This window comes from Perissodus microlepis, chromosome 13 (genome assembly GCF_051167445.1).
Source record: "Perissodus microlepis isolate ML-2025 ecotype Zambia chromosome 13, ASM5116744v1, whole genome shotgun sequence".
NCBI classification, from domain to species: Eukaryota; Metazoa; Chordata; class Actinopteri; order Cichliformes; family Cichlidae; genus Perissodus; species Perissodus microlepis.
In genome coordinates this window covers 29288604-29300054 of record NC_140473.1, presented here as the reverse complement: position 1 = coordinate 29300054, position 11451 = coordinate 29288604, and positions in this window count along the sequence as shown.

Below are 11451 nucleotides of genomic sequence, written 5' to 3'. Positions count from 1 at the left end.
GAGCATTACGGCTGCCGTAGTGAGGAGCTTCGCGGAGTAATCTGGGTCCAAAACTCCGTCAGCTTCAGGTCCCAAAGTCAAACGAACACTGAGAGTTAAAAACGGTCTAAATTCTTTCATCTTTAATTAAATCATCAGCGTTGCTGCTTTACCAGGTGTAACAATTGAGTTTAACATCCAGGCATCCATGAAAACAGAATTTATTAAATTTAACAGAGTTACAAGTTAACAGGAAGTTAGCTCGCTAGTTTCCACCTAAACATGACATACCATGTTCCACCAACTTTTTTTTCCACTCGATAAAAGTTAACGTGAGGGATTCTGGTGGTTGGGGACAAATGCAATCGCATAGCAGGATGCTATACACGGGCCAAACTTCAGTCAGGAGAACAACTGAGATTATTCATCCACAATACTAGGTTAGTTATTAATATAATGCAACAACATGTGTTGTTGTCAGTGTTTGCTTTCTGCGTTTCCCTCACTCACTGTCCCCACTTTCTCGAGCACGGTGACGAAGCATGGGGTGGAGCATTACATAACTACAGTAGGGCCCCCGGTGTTCGCGCGCGCGCGCCACCTCGACCCTGCCAAACTGGCTGTCGCCCGGGAAGAATTTGCCACCATGGGGCGTCTGGGCATCGTGCAGCGTTCGAATAGTGCCTGGGCTTCCCCGTTACACATGGTGCCTAAATCTGATGGTCGGTGGCGACCTTGTGGGGATTTCCGCCGTCTTAATAATGTCACAGAGAACGATCGTTATCCCATTCCCCACATCCAAGATTTTTCCGCCCATCTTGCGGGGACCTCGGTTTTTTCGAAGATCGATTTGGTACGGGGATATCACCAGGTTCCCGTGCGCACGGAGGATGTCCCCAAAACCGCCGTAATTACACCTTTGGGCCTTTTCGAGTTTCTGCGCATGCCGTTTGGCCTGAAAGGTGCCGCCCAAACCTTCCAGCGGTTGATGGACTCGGTCTTGCGCGGGCTGCCCTTTGTTTTTGTATATCTTGATGATATACTGGTGGCCAGCAGCTCGAAGGAGCAGCACATGTTCCATCTGCGTCAGGTTTTTCAGCGTTTGGCGGAGCATGGACTGATTATTAATCCGTCTAAATGCCAGTTTGGGTTGCCGGTTCTCGATTTCCTTGGGCACCGTATTTCCGCCGAGGGCGCGGTTCCGTTGCCTGACAAAGTCCGAGCTGTTTCGGAATTTCCGCGTCCCACGAATTTTAAGGTACTGCAGGAATTTTTGGGGATGGTGAATTTTTACAACCGTTTTCTCCCCAGAGCGGCACATCTGCTGAAGCCCCTTTATGGGGCGTTAAAAGGTAAGAAAGCTAATGACTCCGTTGACTGGTTTCCGGAAAGCATCCAAGCGTTTTCTGATGCTAAGTCAGCGTTAGCTAATGCTGCCCTTCTGGCCCACCCATCCCCCTCAGCGCCGATTGCGTTGACCACCGATGCATCGGACATAGCGGTGGGTGCGGTGCTGGAACAGCGAATCTCGGGTGTCTGGCAACCGCTCGCCTTTTTCAGCCGTACACTGCGTGACAGCGAACGCAATTACAGCGTTTTTGACAGGGAGCTACTGGCGCTCCACCTGGTGACTCGTCATTTCCGTTTTTTTCTCAAGGGTCGTCACTTTACCGCATACGTGGACAACAAACCCTTGACGTTTGCCATGTCCAAGGTTTCTGATCCATGGAGTGCACGCCAGCAGCGCCAGTTGGCAGCCATTTCTGAGTTTACCACGGACATTCGGCACGTGGCTGGTAAATCCAATCATGTGGCTGACTGTTTGTCCCGTGCGTTGGTTTCTCCCATCTTTCTCGGCATAGACTACTCCGCCATGGCTGCCGATCAGAGCGGTGACCCGGACATCCTCGCGCTTAAATCCACCCAGGCGGGCCTCATACTGGAGGACAGACCCGTGCAGGACGGTGGTCCCCTCCTCGTCTGTGACGTTTCCACCGGCCGCCCTCGCCCAGTGGTTCCTGTTTCCTGGCGTCGTCAAGTTTTTGACTCAGTACATGCTCTCTCTCATCCGAGTGTCCGGGCCTCTGTTAAACTGGTCAGCTCCAAATTTCTTTGGCCAGGCCTTCGCAAATCTGTTAAGGAATGGGCGTCGGCGTGCATTCCCTTCCAGCGTGCGAAGGTTCATAAACACACCAAGGCGCCCCTGGAGCCGTTCTTCATACCCGACAAACGTTTCGATCATGTGCATGTCGATCTGGTGGGTCCTCTGCCGCAGTCACAAGGTTTTACGCACCTTTTGACTGTTGTTGACCGGACCACAAGGTGGCCGGAGGCGGTCCCCCTGGCGTCCACTACCGCAGCAGTGGTGGCCAAGGCGTTTTTGTCAACCTGGGTGTCGCGTTTCGGCCCACCCGCGGACATTACGTCAGACAGAGGCCCCCAGTTCATTTCCGAGCTTTGGTCAGCCATGGCTGATGGACTGGGGGCTAAAGTCCACCACACAACCGCATACAACCCGCAAGCTAATGGGATGTGTGAACGGTTCCACCGGTCGCTTAAGGCTGCTTTTCGCGCCTCCTTAAAGGATGGCAATTGGGTTGACCGCCTCCCGTGGGTTTTGCTTGGGCTGCGCTCTGCGGTTAAGGAGGATCTCAGCGCTTCCCCAGCTGAGCTAGTGCTTGGTCAGCCCCTCCGCGTGCCTGGAGAATTCTTGCCCGAAAATCCTCCTCCCTGCTTCGATCCATCGGTGCTATCTCTCAACCCGCTTTTGCACTCGCTTCGGGTTCCTGGTCCGGTGCACCATTGCGTGCCTGACACTTTTGTTCCAAAGACTTTAGAGACTGCTAAGTTTGTTTTTGTCAGGCACGATGCCCACAGGACACCGCTGCGGCCGCTGTATGACGGCCCATTCAGGGTTATCGAACCGGGCCAGAAACATTTTGTTTTGGATTTTGGGGGTCGAAGGGAGACTGTGTGTGTTGACAGACTTAAACCTGCACGTGTTCTTCCGGACAGTAATGTAGTGCCGGCCCAGGCCCCTCGCCGTGGCCGCCCTCCTTCGATGGGGTTGACAGACTCTGGTTTTGCCCCCAGGACTACCCCCAGACCACCGGCGTTTGAGCCTCCTCCTGCCTTTCCTGCTCGCCTTCACCAGCCTCGTTCACAGGATGGACCTTCCTCTGCCTGTTCTCTCCCTCCCAGGTTCAGTCGTTCGGGTCGTTTGCTTAGGCCCAGGGTCCTGGACTGAATAGAGACCTAACTGTGTGTTCAGGGGGGGGTATGTGTGGCGGACCACCAGGTGGCTCCACTCACACCCAAGTTGAAGGAAAGTGCTGGGGTGGAGATTTTGGCGCTTACTATATGTGAAGTTCTGAGAGTCAGTTAATAAAGTTGGAGTGAGACACTGAGACCTCTCCTGTCGTTATTACATACCTCCACAGTACATATATTGAAAAGAACATGATTAGCTCTTTTAACTTTTTGCAGTTACAGGAAGTTGACTCAATAAGAAATCTGCATTTAATCTAAAGGCCAACAGGGTTGTTTCCCTGGTTTCATAAACATGTCAGATTACATCAAAGTCTATGACAAGACGACTTATCTGTTGCTATGATCGGTGACCACAGTAAAATCTTCATGGATGTCAGTAAATGGTTTAAAGTCTTAAGCAAGCCTGTGAACCCACAATCATATACATGCGTCTCAACAGAATCGCTGTCTTTTCAGGACCCTGGTCATGTATTACTATTTATGTAGTTCCAAACATTTTAAAATAATCTTTGAATTGTGAAGGGAAGAAAAATACTTGTTATATGTGAACACCAGCTACTTTCTGTTACCGGCCTAACACAGGTGTTCATAGATATGTTATATCACGGTCTCTGAAATGCAGTGACTTGTTCTGTGCCCTATCCTGATATTTAAGGGTTTAATTGATTACAATTATGCTTGGCATGATGAGCCTGGGACATTTGCTCCTCATAATATTAGAAATTTACAGTCAGTATGCTCAAACTGAGGCTTTAGAAACAAGATTTAGCAACAATAAATTATGTCCATCTTTTATATACAGTCTATACGCATAACAAAGAAGAAGGCAGGCCTTGTCACCGTAAAGGAGAAACATTTTTAGAAAAATAAGAACATAATTTCTTTGCTTTAAAGATTCCACATTATTTGTTGTTATATTAGTGAAATGAATCTGGTCAAAGTCCAGAAAGCTTCTTCCTAAATGTAGAATAGATTAGAATAGAATAGAATAGAATTCAACTTTATTGTCATTGCACATGTCACAAGTACAAGGCAACGAAATGCAGTTTGCATCCATCCAGAAGTGCTTTAGCCATGATATAGATATATTACAAAATATATATTAGCAATAATATAGGTATATAGATATATTACAGGAATGGGTCCGTTATACGTATGAGGGGACAAAAATGGGTCTATTATGGGTATGTTACAACGTACACGATATGAAGGTATGTTATGAATATGCTATAACTATAAATATGTACAGGCTGTAGTGGGTATACAAGCTAGGGCTGGGCGATATGGCCTAAGATCCATATCGCGGTATAATTTGAAGCACGTGCGGTAACGATATATATCACGATATATTCTTTTCTTCTGTATAACGTATTTTCCACACTATAATGCACACTTAAAATCCTTTAATTTTCTCAAAAAGTGTGCCTTATGTATGAATTCTGGTTGTGCTTACTGACCTTGAACCGATTTTGACGTGCAGAAATCTGTTAAAAAATGTTTTAGTACAACTTTGGTAAGCCGCACTGCTTGATGGATTGTCAGAGCATTACGGCTGCCATAGTGAGGAGCTTCGCGGAGTAATCTGGGTCCAAAACTCCGTCAGCTTCAGGTCCCAAAGTCAAACGAACACTGAGAGTTAAAAACGGTCTAAATTCTTTCATCTTTAATTAAATCATCAGCGTTGCTGCTTTACCAGGTGTAACAATTGAGTTTAACATCCAGGCATCCATGAAAACAGAATTTATTAAATTTAACAGAGTTACAAGTTAACAGGAAGTTAGCTCGCTAGTTTCCACGAATGTTCCACCAACTTTTTTTTCCACTCGATAAAAGTTAACGTGAGGGATTCTGGTGGTTGGGGACACATGCAATCGCATAGCAGGATGCTATACACGGGCCAAACTTCAGTCAGGAGAACAACTGAGATTATTCATCCACAATACTAGGTTAGTTATTAATATACTGCAACAACATGGGAATAGAACAGCTGGAGAGAATTCAACATTAATGAATCAATGTTACGGAAGTGGAGGAAACGCAGTTTTTGGCTTTCCCCATATTTCAAAAGTGCTTCATCTCTTTGCTATGACTGTCGCCCGCCATAATTTGCAGATGATAATGGTTGTAGCGCAACTTGATGACATCATCAACATGCGCTATCGCGGTAGAGCGGAATAGTCAAAATCTCTATCGTTGGCCAAATTTATATCGTCTCTATCGTTTCCACCCCTAATACAAGCTATGTACAGACTATGAAGAGGATATGAATATAAAGCTATACAGAAATATGAAATATAAAGCTATACAGAAATATGCAAGTTATAAACAGTTGTAAACAGTTGTAGAATTATAATTATTGTATTGTACAGAATGATTGTTTATACAGAATTATACAGTAGTGCAGTTAAGATAACGGAAATATGTGGCTACTTTCTACAGAGGCTATGTAAAGCGCTAGGGGTTGTGGGTGTGTGTATGTCCAGTCCATGTGTTAACGTGGGTCAGATGTCAGGAGGCAGAGTTCAGGAGTCTGACAGCTGTAGGGAAGAAGCTGTTCCGGTACCTGGTGGTCTTAGTCCGGAGGTTCCTGTAGCGCCTCCCAGTCGCTACAGGGTGAAGAGTCCATGTGATGGGTGACTGGGGTCTTTGATGATTTTCCCAGCCCTTTTCAGACACCACTTCCTGTAGATGTCATTTATGGCAGGAAGTGGTGCTCCGGCGATGCGCTGGGCAGTTTTCACAACCCTCTGCAACACCTTCCGGTCCGAAGCAGAGCAGTTCCCGTACCAAACTGTTATACAGTTGGTCAGGATGCTCTCGATGGTGCAGCGATAGAAGTTCACCAGGATGTCTGAGGACAGGTGGGTCGTCCTTAGAGTCCTCAGGAAGAAGAGGCGCTGGTGAGCCTTCTTGACCAGCTTGGAGCAGTTGGTCGTCCAGATGAGATCCTTGAATCCTTGGAACTTGAAGCTGCTCACACGCTCCACAGCCGTCCCCTTAATGTAGATGGGTGGATGTGGGTCAGCATTCCTCCTGTAGTCCATGATGAGCTCCTTGGTCTTCTCGGTGTTGAGCAGCAGGTTGTTTGTGTCGCACTACTCAGCCAAACGATCTACCTCCTCCCTGTAGGCGGCCTCATCATTGTCATTGATGAGGACAATCACTGTGGTGTCATCTGCAAACTTAGGCTACGTCCACACTAATGCGTTTTCGTTTGAAAACGCATCGTTTTGACCTCCCGTCCACACTGAGACGGTGCTTTCCTCAAGGAAAAACGCAGCGTTTTGAAAACGCTCTCAAAAACGCATACATTTTTAAACGCAGCTGTCCCATCGCAGTGTGGACACTCGGAAAACGCAGACTTTCTAAAACAATGACGTTTTTAGTCATATGATGCAGTCATGTGACCAAATAAACAAAGATAGCGGAGTGCATTATACAGCGGTTGTTTTGATTGCTCTCAATTTTGACAGCCCTAAGAAAGATGAATATCAGTTTGTACATGCTCCAGGTAGCTTTTCTTCAAATTCTTTAATTCTCACTCGCTTTTGCACATGCGCAGGACTGGAACGTAAGCGTTTTCATCTGTTTCAGTGTGGACGCACGAAAATGACTGAAAACGCTAGTGTGGACGCGGAGCGTTTTCAGATGAAAACGCCGTTTTCAAATCTATCCAGGCTAGTGTGTACGTAGCCTTAATGATGGTGTTGGAACCATCGGTAGGTCTGCAGTCATGGGTGAAGAGGAGAGGAAACTGATGATTTTGTTAGTTCACTTCTCTGTAACAGGATTTGAAACTTTAAGATAAACACTGATCACTGATGTTATCAACAACCTAAAGCAACCGCTATGGAAACATAGTTTACAATAACCAGTGCATTGGAAAACTGCATACTTAGGTTTAAAAAATTGTAATTTTAAAAACACAATCAGAAAATCATAAGCATCATCCACAAAAAATGTTAATATCAAGGAGTTTTACTTCTCCCTAGTTTCATGAGGCCACTTTGTTGTGTTCAGAAAACAGCACACATGGACAAATGGAAATGACTGCATGTTAAACTGTGGAAGACGTCCTGAAAATACAAAACAATGTTTGCATGTTGTGTTCAAGATGTTTATAATTATTCACATTATTTCTACTTGAAGAGGAGCATAATGAAGAAACTACCTAATATTTAGAACAAGTCTGTGCTATGATATTGCAAGCATTTCATAAATTATTGTCATTATTGTTATTAAACCTTGATAATCAGTTAAAGATATAATAAAAAAAATACAAGATTTTAGTTTTACATAAAAGGTTGTTTTAAGATAATGAGAAAGTAGAAGATTCTTTCACAACAACCACACAGCTAGAGATGCAGGAAGTGCTGATATGGATCGACATCTGTGTCTTCCTTCTAGTGACCATACTGGTCTTTTTTCTTCTTCTTGTTTTTTTTTTACTGCATGTGTTGTTCAGTATGTAAATATTTCTGTATTGCTGATATTATTAATACATAATATTATTATACTTTTTATTTCTGTTAATATGTAAATATATTGTTTTGCTTTCTTTTAAAAAAAAAAAACATTTAAAAAATTTAATATCTCAAAAATTGTTGACTGAAAATACGAAACAATAAGTCACGAAATTAATAAAAATACCCACTGTGTACGTCAACTTTGGCCCAGTGACAGCTGGGATACAATCCAGCACCCACGTGATCCTGAGAAAGAGAAAGTAAACAGAAAGGAGAAATGGAAAAAATAAAACATGAAATGTTGAGTCGTCTTGAAGATCAAGTGGTTACTTCAATTAAATAAAGTGGGCTTGATGTTGTCAAACTTTTTATTCACTTGTTGCTCCTAAATACGTTTACATTGCAAAACTTTTTTTAGTTGCAAATGTGTGACAACGGCGTGTTACAGAGCCATGTGCAAAACGAAGCACCGAAACGAAGAATTGAGGATTTTTTGTAATAAGCGAATTGAGCTCCTCCATGAATCGTCACAGCCCTACCAAGACAATTTTATGCTCCCTTGGAATCTACACGCTGGTGATGGTGGTGAACAGGGGCGATTTTAGCCCATTCAAATAAAGTCAGAAGTCTGTAAATAAAACAAAACTTTCCAGTAAGACTGCAGATTTATTTTGCTACAAATGTAACAATAATAACAGGGGTTTTTTTATTTATTTTAAGATTAATGTGATCTCTATCATAACAGTAATATGCCTCTCTAAGGCATGATAGAGTCAGTGAGTTTAGGAGTGTGTGTTAAATATTTTTTTCTTTAATTTGTCACTCATCTATGTTTCTCCTGCAGAGAAAAGAAGGCTGATGCAGTGTGACACCTGCTGTTCACTTGTTGTAACTGCTTCTGGTAATCTTCCAGTTTCTTCTGACTCTGAACTTTCTAAATACTGGAGAACAAATTTTTCTGACGTTCTAATGGATGTTTATCACTCTTTCTTCACAGCTACAACGTGCTAAGTTCAAATTTCCCTTTGCTCTCCTTGTAAATTAGTCATAGGTGCAGTGTGAGCACCAGGAAGCAGAGTTGCAGTCTTACATGCCTCTCTGCAGCTTTTCTGCCCCTGTTATCTCCCCCAAACCCCATCCTCAGCTCAGATAAAATAATTGTTGTGGCGGATTTTAACATGTAGATGCTAAAATGAAAGCCTCAACACGGCATTTAATCTGTTTTTAGACTCAATCGGTTTCTTTCAAAATGCAAAAGAACTCTACCTCTGTACAACACAGAGCAGAGAGAGCAACCTGAACGCTACTCCAACAGAGGTCGATTATCTTGTTAATAATTTTGCCTCCTCACAACGTATGACTGTGGATACTGTAGCTCCTGTGAAAATAGAGCTTCAAATCAGAAGTACCTGACTCCGTGGTATAATTCTCAAACACGTACCCTAAAGCAGATTACTCGTAAGCTGGAGAGGAAATGGCGTGTCACAAATTTAGAAGATCAACATTTAGCCTGGAGAAATAGTTAGTTGCTTTATAAGAAAGCCCTCCGTGAAGCTAGAACATCTTACTATTTATCACTGATTGAAGAAAATAAGAAAGAAATTCAAATTTTATTTGTCACACACACAGTACAACATGTAGTGAGATGCTTGTGTCCGAGCTGCGGACAGAGTGGAGACATAGCCGCACCATTCCAGTGGCACCCGGCCTCCGGGTGGCGCATTGCTCAGTGAGACAGAATAGCGAGGTCATTGGTCCTCCTCTCCAATATGGCAGAAGCGAGGCAAAGAGAAACTTCACCAGTCGTCTCTGTCTCATCATTTCCCTGTTTTGCAGGAACATTTAATCTGTTTTACCGGCCCAAACTCTGGGTCGGTTACACTTCTCAACCAGGTATGGAGCTGACTCAAGACACTAAAAGACCTTTCACAGCTACAGCTGCTAACTGGGTTTGTAGGGCAACCTGAATAACAGTTTTCAGTGTGGGGAAGATCTGATTATCCAGATGATTGTACAATGTTAACATATCTGGAATGGCACCAGATGTTAATGTTTTTTTAGCTAAAAAGAAACATGGCCTGACTCCTACCTAACTATATAAAGAGCAACTGGAGGTTAAATGCAGCTAATATGTCCTGCAGTGGAGGCACTTACACCTCCGCTCCACTGCGTCTCAGCCACCATCGCTCTGGCAGCAACAGCGCTAGAGCCAGAGCAGGGGAGAGCCGAGCTGGAACAAACCACTTTGGGAGGGGGGGGGGGTTATCTATACTTTTGTTGTTAAAATGTTCCATCTCAATTACGTACTGTATGCTTTTTATATTTTTAGTAGTGTGTCCCACAAACAGCAAATATTGTCAAAAAAAAGTAAGAAATCTTTGGGGTGCTTTGATTCATTTTGGGGGTGCTGAAACACCCCCAAAAATGGGCTAAAATCGCCCCTGTTCACCACCATCACCAGCGTGTAGATTTCAAGGGAGCATAAAATTGTCCAACATGTCTTGGTAGGGCTGTGACGATTCATTGAGGAGCTCAATTCGCTTATTACAAAAAATCCTCAATTCTTCGCTTCGGTGCTTCGTTTTGCACATGGCTCTGTAACACGCAGTTGTCACACATTTGCAACTAAAAAAAGTTTTGCAATGTAAACGTATTTAGGAGCAACAAGTGAATAAAAAGTTTGACAACATCAAGCCCACACAGCTGCCAGTTTTAAACATAAGCACCGATAACACAACAGTAGCAGTGATGATGACCCTGGCACAGTTTAACGTGGAGGCGGAGTCTATTTATGCATGAAAAGAGGTGGAGCCATTACATTCTAGCGTCCAAACCAGCAGCAGTGTTCCCACAATCACCATTCACAGCAGGACTTCTTCATCAAAGCACCTGATCAACAGACTTGGGCCATGGAGTGTACTACACCATATTAATTTCAAGGCTTTCTTAACATTTTTCACATTGAAAGGGAAATAATGTAAAACATTGTGTTAATTAAACTGCATTAATATTTAAAAAAATAAAATCTGTTGTCCATTAGCCAATAAAAATATACAAGGACCAGTAAAACTCGGTAGGACACTAAATTGTGATTAATATCATTTAACATCTGCACCATGGCCCACTCATCTTTGCAGAATTGTTGAAATTCAACTACATTGGATGGGGGTGGAGGAGGGGGGTTTGAGCATGAACTGCCTTTTAAAGGTCATGCCACATTGTCTGAGTTCAGGTCAGGTCAGGACCACTCCAAAGTCTTCATTTTGTTTTTCTTAAGCCAGAGATGGACTTGCCCTGTGAATCCCTACCTTATTGTGGTGGAGGGGTTTGTGAATCCCAGGGATTCCAGGGGCTATGTTGTCTGTGGGCTTTTGCCCCCTGGTAGGGTCTCCCATGGCAAATTGGTCCTTTGTGAGGGACCAGACAAGGAGCATTTCAGAAGACCCCTATGAGAAGACCATTGAGGGGAAAGTTCCCCTCTGCCTGGGATAGGGTTACCAGGGCCCTGCCCTGGAGCCAGGCCCGGGGAAAGTGCCCGAGGATAAGGTCCGCCTCAAGTTCCTGAAGGCTCTTGATGTTGTAGGGCTGTCTTGGTTTACACTACTCTACAATGTTGCGTGGAGATCTGGGGCAGTACGCCTGGATTGGTATATCAGGGTGGTAGTTTCCATCTTTAAGAAAGACTATACGGGAATCACAGGCCTCAGCCTCCCTGGGTAAGTCTATGCCAGGGTGC